Below are 12799 nucleotides of genomic sequence, written 5' to 3'. Positions count from 1 at the left end.
GTGGGCAATGACTGCTGTGTTGTTTGTGAAGAGGAGTTCCTGTAGGCATTTCACTGAACATTGGACTTAGCTTAGTCTGGAGAGGTTGAACATCCATTTGACCTAATCTGGTGATAGATGCTGTCTGCAGCAGCTCCAAAGGTGTACTTCAGGAAACAGGATTGGTGTGAGGATGCACACGACGATGTTGACATCCCTTATATTTTTTGGCACTTCACTCCTCCCACATAGGAAAAGGAAGAACATTTTTATGCAGGTGCTTTGCCACAGGCAAGACAGTCCAGTGACTCCCTGAATTCTATGAGGGTTGGTTTTCTGTTGAGAGGAGGCACTCAGGGCGTCTTCAGCGACCCAGCTTCTCTCTTTCAAATAGCTCTACCCAATGCTCCCTTTGTTGTGCCCAGTACTGGGCTTTCTTCCTGTTGCAGACTTCAGAGGCGCAGTTTTCTTTTTAGTCAGACTCAGTGCCTGCTTGATTTCATCATACATCCCCTTGACATTTCCCATGTCCACTGCGATCTGTATCTGTGAGCAGAGCTGGTACCAGCAGTCATTAGCACATCACCTTTCCTTCTACTACACCTTGCTGCAGGTGGCTTAGGGGACCTGCACATTCCGTTCACCAGCAGCCAGGGCATTTCTTTCCTCCTCTGCGATGGGCATCATTTCCTCAGCGTCAACTTCAAACCAGTCTGCCGACTTGCTGGCCTTCCTCCCAAAGGCATGTTCGTCCTTCAGATTCGAAGATGACCATGGCTTGAAAAATCAGATGGAATATCTGTGGCTGTGGGTTCAGAGGTGACTGGTGAGGCTCTGAAAGCTCACTCACATGTGGAACACAAGTGAGTGAGTGCCGTTGTGGCAGTGGATGCTGCTTGGGCCATGCACACTGCACGCTTTTGGTGATGCACCTTGCTTCAGCTGCACGGGCTCCTGTGGTGATCTTGCTGCACCAAGCTGGATGGTCTAGAGCAAGCGTCTCCGACATGTTGATGTTGATGCCCAGGTCTTTGAAAAACGCTTTGAAGCAGTCTTTGTAGCGTTTCTTTCGCCTTCCAACTGAGCGATTGCCCTGACAGTTCTCCGTAATTGCTTAGGCAGTCATCTGGCATTCTGACCACATACCCAGCCCACCTGGCTTGGGATTTCTGCAGGACGGTGGAGACACTGCAGAGGCCAGCTCGATCCAGGACTTCTGTGTCAGAGACTTTGTCCTGCCACATGAGCTTGGTGGTAGCTCTGAGTCCTCTCTGCTCCCAGTACTTTTCATGGAGTCTCCCAAAGGTGGCGCTGGCTTTGGCGATCCTGTTGTTGACATCAGCGTCAATGTTCACTGCGCAAGAGAACGTGCTGCCGAGGTAGGTGAAGTTGTCGACTGCCTTGACCTTCTGCCCCTTCACTGTGATGCGCGGCTCCTGGTATGAATGTCCTGGGGCAGGCTGGTACATAACTTTGGTCTTTTTGGTACTGATGGTGAAACCAAAGTTGTCACAGGCTTGTGAGAAGCAGTCCATTTCACACTGCATCTTCTGCTCTGTGCTGGCTTTGAGTGCACAGTCATCAGCAAACAAGAAGTCTCTTATGACAGATTCTTTCACCTTTGTAACAGCCTGCAGGCACCTAAGGTTGAGCAACCTCCCGTATCTGATGTAGATTTCTTCTTCACAGTTACGGAAGGCATCTGTCAGCATGGCAGAGAATACCATACTGAACAGAGTTGGGGTGAGAACTCAGCCTTCTTTCACACCATTTGTCAGTGGGAAGGCCTCTGACTCGTCTCCGTCATCCAGACCTTTCACCATCATGCTTTCGTGGAACTGTCAGATGATTGCGATGAACTTGCTGAGGCAGCCAAACCTCCATGGTCATCCACAAGCCTTCTCCGCTGACTATAGTTGTAAAAGCCTTGGTCAGATCAACAAAGGTCTTGAAGAGGTTGGTGTGTTGCTACTGGCATTTCTCCTGGAGTTGGTGCACAGCAAAAATCATGTCCGCAGTCCTACGCTCTGCACGAAATCTGCGTTGGCTTTCTGAGACCTTTCTGATACCTTGCTCAAGATGCTGGAGAAGGCGGTTGAGCAGGACAGAATCTTCCTAGCAATGGACAAGAGGGAGACTATGCTGGCATCCTTCAGCTGTTGTGGGATCTGTCCCTTGTTCCACATGGATTGGAAGAGTTCTGTCAGCTTTTGCACCATGGCAGGGCCTCTTGCTTTGTATACCTCAGCAGGGACTGCATGGGATCCTGATGCTTTGCAACAGTAGAGTTGCTTCACTGCCTTCCTGACTTCATCTTCTGTGAAGGTGTCGAGGTCCTCATTGATCTCTACCGGGGGCAGGTGAGCAATGGCCTCGTCGTTGATGTTGGCAGGACGTTGAGGACGTGGTTGAAGTACTCAGCCCACCGCTCCAGAATCTGCTTCTTCTCTATCAGCAGTTGTGTCTGTATACAGCCTTAAGCACATGATGGAAGCACTTTGTGTGTGGCTGTCTGTTTAGCCCTGGATTTCATCTGCCTTCTTGCTGAACCAGCTGTCCTGCATCTCACAGAGTTTCTTCTGCACATTCCTTTTTGCATTAGCAAGGGCATCTTCCTTGGCTTGTGACGTGGGGTCATTATAACACACTCTGAATAGTTGATTTTTCCCTGTTATCAGTGCCTCTATTTCTTCATCATTCTCATCAAACCAGTCTTGGTTTCTTCAGGTTGTTGGACTGAGATGTTTGAGGGCAGAAGTGTAGACAGCGTCTCTGAAGGCCATCCACTGTTCCTCAATGCTAGTCCCATCTTCCTGTAGTGTGTCTGGCAATCTGCCTTCAAGGTCGTCAACGAGTTCCTTTGCAACTTTGCTGCTTTTCAGCTTGGAGATATTCAGCCTCTTTGCAGTCTTCTGACCTTGGGGTCTTCTCATGGGCAGAATGCCTGACACAATGAGGCAGTGGTCGGTTCAGCAGTCGACACCACACATGGTTCTCCTCACTCTGACATCCAGCTTGTCCCTCTTCCTGGTGATGACATAGTCTATGACATGCCAGTGCCTCGAGCGAGGGTGCATTCTTCGTCTTCTTACAGGTGGGTACGCGGAACAGGGTGTTGGTGATGACCAGGTCATGTGTGGCACACGTCTTGAGGAGCAGGAGGCCATTATTCTTACACTTGCCAGTGTTGTGCCTTCCAATGATACCTTCTCAGGTTTGGTAGTCTGTCTCTTCTCTGGCATTGAAATCCCTAAGAGCAATGAGCTTCTCTGACTGTGGAACTGCTGAAATGAGGGCGTCAAATTCTTCATAGAACTTGTCTTTAATGCCATTCTGGGTTGGTCATGGTGGGAGCGTAAGCACTACTCATCTTTGCACTCTTCTTGTTTGAAAGTGGGAACTGAAGTGTCATCAGGCGGTCATTGATACCCTCTAGAAGCTTGTTGAGTTTACAGGCAAGGTGAGATTTGATTGCAAATCCCACACCTGCTTCTTGTTGTTCAGTGCTGCTGTGACCATTTTCAGAAGAACGTGTATCCACCACCACGTTCTGTAAGCTGGCCCTTGTCTGCGTTTCACTGAGACCTGCTATGTCCATGTTGTAGTGAGCTACCTCTTTGGAAACCAGTGCAGTTCTTCTCTCTGGTCTGTCTGCCTTGATGTTATCCAGCAGAGTTCTCACGTCTCATGTGCCAATGTTGAGCACATTACTTTCTTCTTCTTTGTTTGTCGACCCATATGAGGGATCCCCACCAGCCACGGTAAGCTGGCCAGGGAGAAGTGAAGCTGGCTATATTTGAGGTACCTTTTCTAGCCCCTTCATCCATTGAGGTGAGCAGAGCGATATTAAAGAGCACTGCTCAGACACCCATGGGGCTGCCAAACTCTAATGATGCTTCGGACCAGTAGAGAGCGACTCTATGCCATGGGCCGCCTGTGGTACAGGTTTTTGACAATAGTTTCCAGTGTATCTGCACCTGCTGCTCCGCCACTCCCTGATAGCCACAGGACTTAGGTTTTGAGCTGTGTATTTTGAAGTCCTGACTTGCGCTTGACTTGAATTAAAGGAGGGAGGAGAGTTGCGCAGGTCGTCAGCCTCACTCTCTCGCCCTGGCATATCTGGTCCCAGTGGCAAGACATACTTGTAACAGCTGGAGATAGGTCAGGATGGAGTAGATGGCCGGCAGTGTTCTGCATGTGTCTCACTGCGCCCACAGACCATGGCTGAGAATCGCCTTTCTATCCGTTGAAACATTGATAGTTTCTTCTGCGCAGTCTGCCGAATCCAGGCTTCATACTCTAGGTAGACAAGCTGTAAGTGTAGTGGGTCCACGGCAGTTTTTTGTGGCGTGCTCGCAAGTCTCCCTACCCAGTGTTGGTATCCTCAACCGCCTTTGCAGCCGTTGAGAGATGTCTCCTCTTCCGCCTGCTCTGCCGTTGGGATGACCTCTTAGTATTTTACCCATACATGGGGCCTGGGTCTGCGCACCACGGCATATTCACACAACGGTGGGCCATGCATTCCGCACGTTATGTATAGGGGGCCAGTACCTACCTCCCTAAAAATCCATCTTTAACGATGCACCAAATCTGGCAGAGACTATCCCTCTCCAGATCGGATTTTCATGTTGGATTTATTCTCCAAGTGCAGTAGGTAGTACTGGGTTACATGGTTACCATAAGCAGAGGTTAGCCTCTGACCTGACTATCAGAGGGTAACTATGGCAGCATTGCACTCAGGTTAATTCCTTCATCTTCACCTGGTCGTGAGTTAATTCCCTGGTCGTGAGTCTTCCTGGCGTCAATGCAAGGTTTATTCTTCATTTTTGTGTTGCACTATTTTCTTGCATGCAAGTTTCCTTTGCTGTACACAAAAGGAGTGGCAAGTGTCACAATCAGCTATCTGTTAGCTGCGAGTGAGCTTGATACTGACTAGGCATGAGCTTCTGGTAAGGAAGTGGTCACACTGGTTCCAGTGCGTGGATCAACAATGTCTCCAGAGACTGGGTTGGTGATTCGTGTTGATAAATGTGTTGCTGACACAAAGACCATGATGACAGTGCTCCCACAAGCATTGCCCATTCTCGTTCATCCTCCCAGTGCTGAGCTGACCCAAACAAGCTGGCCACAAGTTGTGTTGGGTACCACTCTAGCACTCACCGTGGATTAGTTGTGGCTCTCCATCTGGGATTCTTCTGATGACATTGCTAATGCCATCATAGATGGCAGAGCTCGAGAGACAAAATTCGTTCAATGCCAGCTGTAGATGGGATGATAGATTCCAGCAGGCTGTTTCTGAACACGAATCACTCTTAATGTTTTTTGTTTCATCTGGCTGCAACAAAACAGGTCAACAAATAAACATACAGAATCCCAAGCCTTTTTCCATCAATCCATTTACATTTGTTGCTGTATTTCTGTGCATAGAATGTTGCATAAGTGATGGATAACTGCATTTTGCCTTGTTTTCTTTAAAAAAAAAAATTATAGCGTTTTCATGTCTTTAAAGTTTGTGGTTATAATTCCGCAATTTTACACAGGATTGGAATATTCGTAGTCCATATCTTTTTTTTTTCTTTTTTTTATCATTGTAAGCCAAACAATACAGCATAGTATCATGTTATAATACGAATGCAAAGACGACATCTTGCACTGTATAAACACTTAAACTGCTCAGGTCAGCTCTGACTTTGAATCAACTTGACAAGTTTGTCTTCTTTGGCTCGGCGTCTTTTCTCCAGCAGCATGTTCAGAGTGTACAGGAAAGGGTTGATGGCCGAGTTGAGGGGCAGCACGAAGATCGCCATGGCAACGTTGACCTCCCCAGACACAGGGACGTCCTGAGAGGCCAGCAGCCCCAGCAGACCAATGGGGAACCAGCACAGAAAGTCCGACATGGCGATGGTGAACAAGCGGCGGGCAATGTCAGAGTCCTGTGCCCTCTGACCTGTTTTAGTTCCCGACATTTGATTGGCTCGCACGGAATAAAATATGGCAGATTGTCCCAAAGCGATGATGATGAAGAAGATAAAGTTGAGGACGATCATGATGGTGAAGGCATACTGCTGTCCAGCAAACTGTTTCCTGGTGACTGGTAAAGGAATGCAGATGCCTGTCTGACTGTAAAAATTCCAGTGAGCAGTGGCTGGCAATAGTGGCACTGCTGCCAGGAGGATACCAACCATCCAGCACGCACCACTGGCCAGCTGCGCGTGAGTGTGCTGAAAATGCAGGAAACTGAAGGGAAAGTGCACAGCCAGGAAGCGGTCCAGTGTGATGAGAGAGACGATGAAAGCTGACACTTCAGAAGAAAGCAGGGATAGGAATCCTGCCAGTTGGCAGACAGTGCTGTGTCTCCATGACACGTCCTTCCACACGTACCTGTTCTGGTACATCCTGTCAGCCACACCCACCACTGCCAGGTACAGCCCCATCAGAAAGTCTGAAACACACAGGTGAACAACGAACACGCTAAAGCCTTGGGACCCTCCTCGTTTCATAGCCATCACACGGAACACAACGCTGACTAGATTGCCCATCATGGCCAGTGAGGCAAACATGGCCAACACTCCGCGGTACACGTTGGATCGAAGCAGATCGCCACATGATGATATCTCATCCATGGGAGCGTGACAGTCGTTGGGACTGAGCCCTTCTAACGAAGCAGCATCGCAACACAGCTTGTAATTGTCTCCATAAACTGCTCTCAGTTGGAAGAGATTTTTGAAGATGCCTTTCTGAATGTCTTCCATAGGACAGCCCGTCATGTCCAGAGTCTGGAGCTGAATCATCAACTGCAGGCTGTGTTCTGTAACACGGTGTGTTCCACAACCAGAAACGTTTAGGCTCCGCACACCAGGGAAAAGATTCCCTATCCTGTCACTGATCGTTGGAAGACTGATTCCAGACAGGTACACATCTTGAACATGAGGGAATGCTTCAACTGGATCATCATTCAATACATTTTGTTGGGAAACATCTCTATAAAGAAAGTTCGAAAGGGGATTGTTAGCAAGAATTAACGCTTTAAGGTTTACCATATCCCGAACAATGGTGTTGATAGAGATGATGTTGTTATCACTGACATCAAGAGTAACCAGGTTAGGGAAGATAATTCCAATCCCAGAAACATTACAGCTGGCCAGGTTGAGGTAGACTAGCATGACGTTGGATGTCAACTGCTCCATCTTCAGACCGCTGTCACGAGCTTTCAGGTAGCGCAGGTCTGGGTACTGGTCAGCAGGGAACCTGCGAGGACACGTGAATGCCAGACCATGGCACGTGCAATCATTAGGACAGCGCAAGTCACACAGCGATTCGTCGTCAGACTGCGGACAGTGGTACATGCCGTCACACAGGTGGGAGGGGTGAAGACAGATGGAAGAGCCACGGCAGCGGAAATAGCCTGGACACGTGTAGTGCTCACACCGCGCTTCATCCTGCCACTCCGGACAGTCATACAGCCCGTTGCACCTGGTGAACACCGGGAGACAATAGCCATTGGGGCACTGGTAGTGAGTCTTTGGGCACAAGAAAGGCCTGGCGCTGTGTGTCTGGTTTGGGGCGAGGATCGTGTGACACGCTTTCATGAAGTCCACAACAGCAGGGGGGGCGGGTGGTGGCTGCCTGTTAAGGGATTCGAATCTGGTCCGTGTGCACAGGTCAATGGCAGAACAGCTTGCTTCATCATCCCCGTTGATACAGTCCTTCTGTCCATCACACTGGTTGGTGACGCTGTAACACTGCACACACAGACACACACCAACACACACACTGACACATAGACACACACACCCGTGTGCACACGCACGTGCACACACACACACACACACACACACACACACACACTCACACGCACACGCACACGCATACACATATTCACACGCACAGAGGTATGCAGGCTCGTCTGAACGCTGCTTCCATTTCCCCGTTCACACTGTGGAAATTAACTTGAATTGCACGATGTTAAGAATCCCGTATGATACTGCCAGATTGAGGAGACAAACTTAACAATTACAAGAATATTCAAGCACATTCAAGGCCAACGATGCCATGCCAATCTTCGCCCAAACACTCAAGTCAGCCATGAACCCCTTCATGTGTATTCTGAACATGCAGACATAGAAAATACGTTGAACTAAAGAATGCAAACTCGTCAAGTGGATTCACACTCAAAGCTGACCTGAAGAGTTTAAGCATGTGTACAGTGCAAATATGATGGTGAACAGGAGTAAGGCTATTTGTAATTGTATGTGTATTTCTTTTTATCACAACAGATTTCTCAGTGTGAAATTCGGGCTGCTCTCCCCAGAGAGAGTGCGTCGCAACATTACAGCACCACCATTTTTTTTGTATTTTTTCCTGCGTGCAGTTTTATTTATTTTTCCTATCGAAGTGGATTTTTCTACAGAATTTTGCCAGGAACAAACCTTTTGTTGCCGTGGGTTCATTTACGTGTGCTAAGCACATGCTGCACACGGGACCTTGGTTTATCGTCTCATACGAATAACTAGCGTCCAGACCACCACTCAAGGTCTAGTGGAGGGGGAGAAAATATCGGCGATTGAGCCGTGATTCGAACCAGTGTGCTCAGATTCTTTCGATTCCCAGGTGGACGCGTTACCTCTAGGCCATCACTCCACTGATGAAGAAGTGCACCTGTGAGATATTTTCTTCTGAATTAGGGTGAGTAATAAAGCGTGTCAAATCATAATTATATAGTCATGATATCACACGGGCGCAATAGCCGAGGGGTTAAAGTGTTGGACTTTCAATCTGAGGGTTTCAGGTTCGAATCTTGGTAACAAGATTACGTTTTAATCAGCAATGCAGTCAGTGAAATTTTGCAGAAAAACAGGATCGCAGGTTTGCTCTCCACCATTGTTTCATTGTAACAGGACGTTATTCATTCCCGCATACAATGCAAGGTGCGAGTAACTCCTTCGTTTACTTTGTATTGCCCGGTTGGCATGTTACGGCCCTCAGTTTTGTGATTGCCGATAAACTGTATGCACCATTCACTCAAGGTCGCAGTTAGACTGTGATGGTTCAGCACTGAACTGGCCAGCTGCCCAGCTTGAGGTGGGTTTCACTTGGCAAATGGGCTGCAATAACGCTTCCCATTAAACAATGCGATTTCAGCGTGATTTAAAACCCGTAAGGGTTGTCTCCCATGTTCCATCGACGACGATTTTTGAGGTGACTACAAAAAGTTGTTTCTTCTGCTTCTTCTTGTTCTTCTTTTAATTTCTTATTTGTCTGTGCGAAAGCAATGGTTATTACGCTCATCTGCACAACACAGTGTGCGTGAGGGTCTGGGTTCGATTCCCATTCTCGCCCTTTCTCCCAGGTTTGACTGGAAAAAATAAATCATATAGTCCAGCCATACACAGTGCCGCTACCTTCAGAAACTGAGACTGAAACATCCCAGCAGTGCAAGCTTGAACGTTCTATGAACACCCTGAGTTGCCAAGTTATCAGGGGCCCGCTTTCTACCTTGCTGTTGTGACATTGTACACAATACAACTGGCAGCAGAGGATGACTTCCCACCCCGAACCTCCAGGGATGAGTTGTGTGGGGTAGTGGGTAAGTCCCACAGCAGGATGACCTATGGGGCCATGGATGTCTGAACAGCAGCAATGTTTCAGCTCGTTTTCCTTCAGCAGAAAGTAACACGTCTGTGGGAACACACCTGCTTAAAAAAAATATAAAAAAACAACAAAACAAACAAACAAAACCACCAAACACGAAGTGACTTATGTCTGTTCTCACATTCCTCTGTCAGTTTTTAAAATTATGTCGGTGTTAATTCAATGGGGATACCATCATGACATCACAATCATTAAAAAAAAAAAAAAAAGAAGTCATAGCAATGTTGATGATAATGATACCTGCTTGTCAGTGCCACAAGGTACATGGCCAGGCAGACAGGGCTTGTGGACACAAAAATCTTCATCACTGTTGTCGACGCAGTCCTGACGATAGTCACACACTAGAGTATAGGGGACTCTCTGCCCGCCTGTCCGGCAGCTGTAGGAAGGAGGAAGTGACGTCATGGCCCTCACCGGACACGTGAGGGACGACGGGATATCCCAGGACTCAGGGCTGTGTCCGAAGGACAGGGTTTGCTGCAGGGCCCAGCAGTGGCTGAGTGGATCACAGGCGAGGTAATCGTGAACAGTGTGGTTGGAAGGACAGACCGTCAGTCTGGCACTGTCCTCCTTAACCTTCAGGTCAGGCATTGTGATGACAGTGACTGCTGGTGTCGGTGACGGTGAGGGGGCGTTCTGCGTGTCGTACTCACACAGGAAGGCTTTTCGGATAATCTGACTGTCAGTGGAAGGAAAATGTCAATAAACAATTACAGAGAAATAGACAAAATACAAAAATATAGAGCATCAACACCAGGAGAGCAATGGTATTAAAACTAGCAGTCCCATAAAAGAAATACACGTCAAATCACATGTTGTTTTTTGACTAAACTGCATCTGAACATATGGAAATCGGCTGGCGTTAGAAAGGAAAACGACTTTAGTATGGCCACGTAACTAGACCCAATGATATTGCAGAAAACAACCCTCCAAGGAACTGTTGAGGGAGGAAGATGTGGAGACAGATAAAAACGATGGACTGACAACATTGCAGAATAGACGGACAAACCATTAACAGAGACCCAGGCTTTGACACACAACTGACAAAGATGGACAGATCTGGTGAACAGTTCTTCTCTGTGGTGCCCCAGTGACACTTCACGGAAATTTTCTTCTTCTTCTTCGTTCGTGGACTGCAGCTCCCATGTTCACTCCTATGTACACACGAGTGGGCTTTTACGTGTATGGCCGTTTTTCCCCGCCATGTAGGCAGCCATACTCCTTGTTTAGTGCCAATGCCTGGTTTTCCCGACCATTCAGCAGTTTTGTGAGTCCATCGGATATGTTCTCCCTGCAGAGTTCATTGAAAGATTGTTTAAGCAAGGTGAAAGATGGTTCTAGCAAGGCCATTGGATCTTGGTTACATGGCCATACCTACGTTGTTATTTTTTCATGTGAGGAGAACATGGAAATAAAACACAAGGCTATGTAACACAGTCACAACGTATTACTCCAGCAAAGCAATCAGATATCAGGTATTAAGAGCTTCTTTTGTAAGTCTGAAATTGACGTGGCGATGTACACTGACAAGGGAGATATGTATGCATGGGACATGCCATAAGGGACTCGTATTAAACCATCAGAACCCTGTACATCTTGGTGCATTCATTTGTGGTGGATTATTGATACCCATGCCATACCTCTCCTCAACAGCGAGTTCAGCTTGCCGGCCATTAGACATTCACTTCCAGGTAAACCTTGCTTCATCATTCGAATATTTAGATTTTTTTTTTCTTCTTGAACATCAGTTTTATAAGTGTTAGAATGACAAATGATAGACAAAACATTCATAAATGCCAGAGGCACAGAATTAACAGACAAAACATTCATAAAAGGCAGAGACACTGAATTACAGAAATATTAAGAAAAATGTGAGAGCCAAAGGAAAATCTGAATCATCTTGTGATGTGGGAGACAGGATATGAAGAAATATTTTTTATAGGATGGCTGTCTCTCTCAGCAAACAGTCAATCACGTTGTATTTATTTATTTATTTAAATTCAGAAAGAGAAACCACACTTCACACACACACACACACACACACACACACACACACACACACACACACACACACCAATCTTATCAAATGTTCAATTTGTAAAGTGTGCGTGTGTGTGTGTATGTGTGTGTGCACGTGCGAGCGTGTGTTCGTGCGCGCGCGCGCGCGCGCGTGTGTGTGTGTGTGTGTGTGTGCGTGTGTGTGTGTGTGTGTGTGTGTGCGTGTGTGTGTGTGCAATCGATGTCAGAGTTCTGGGTTATGGAAACAAGAACATATCCAGCACTCACGCACCCCGGAAACGGAGTGTGGCTACCTACATGGCGGGGTAAATAAACAAAACAGTCACACACGTAAAAAAGTTACATGTCTGTCTGATTGTGCATGTGTGCGTGCCTGAAACCTGATTAAATGACACAGGAAACGAATGATGAGCACCCAGTGACAGCCGTCAGTCGGCTCTACCCGAACTAAGCAGCCTGTTGTGGAAATGACCCCGACTTTGTAAAGCGCTTAGAGCTTGGTTCCCGACAGGATATGCTCTATAAGTAACCAAACATATGTGATTAGAATATACGCACTAAGTACTGGTGAAGGCAACCAGGTGAATGACATTGGTCCAGGTGTGAGGGGATTTGTGCAGGTCCTGAAACTCCTTTCTGTTGGGGTCCTCGGCAAGCAGCTCACCACAGAAGGGCAGGTGGAAGTGAGGCGCAGGCTTGTAGTGCACGGGGTACGCTACCGTTTTGTCGGCCCATATCGGTGTTCTCTTGTATCTGCAACCCATACCGTACACGATAGGTGTGTGTGTGTGTGTGTGTGTGTGTGTGTGTGTGTGTGTGTGTGTGTGTGTGTGTGTGTGTGTGTGTGTGTGTGTGTGTGTGTGTGTGTGTGTGTGTGTGTGTGGTATACAGTCAAATCGATAACAGTTTTAGAGAAACACATACTTTTCTGCGAACAGTATAGTTTCAAGCAAATGTTATGTCAGTAGTACGTATGGTAGTCAGTCGTGTCCGACAATGACCATCAGAACAACAGAGGAGGCAACTGCTGTGGGAAGCCAGATGGCACCACAAGAACCCAGGCGTGGGCTTTGCCATATGAACCAAACTGACAGCTTGACAGCCTTCCACGTGGGATAAACGATAGGTTGATGACCATGCGTCTGAAGCT

The sequence above is a fragment of the Babylonia areolata genome, chromosome 28, assembly GCF_041734735.1.
Source record: "Babylonia areolata isolate BAREFJ2019XMU chromosome 28, ASM4173473v1, whole genome shotgun sequence".
NCBI lineage: Eukaryota > Metazoa > Mollusca > Gastropoda > Neogastropoda > Buccinidae > Babylonia > Babylonia areolata.
This window is presented reverse-complemented; position numbering follows the sequence as displayed.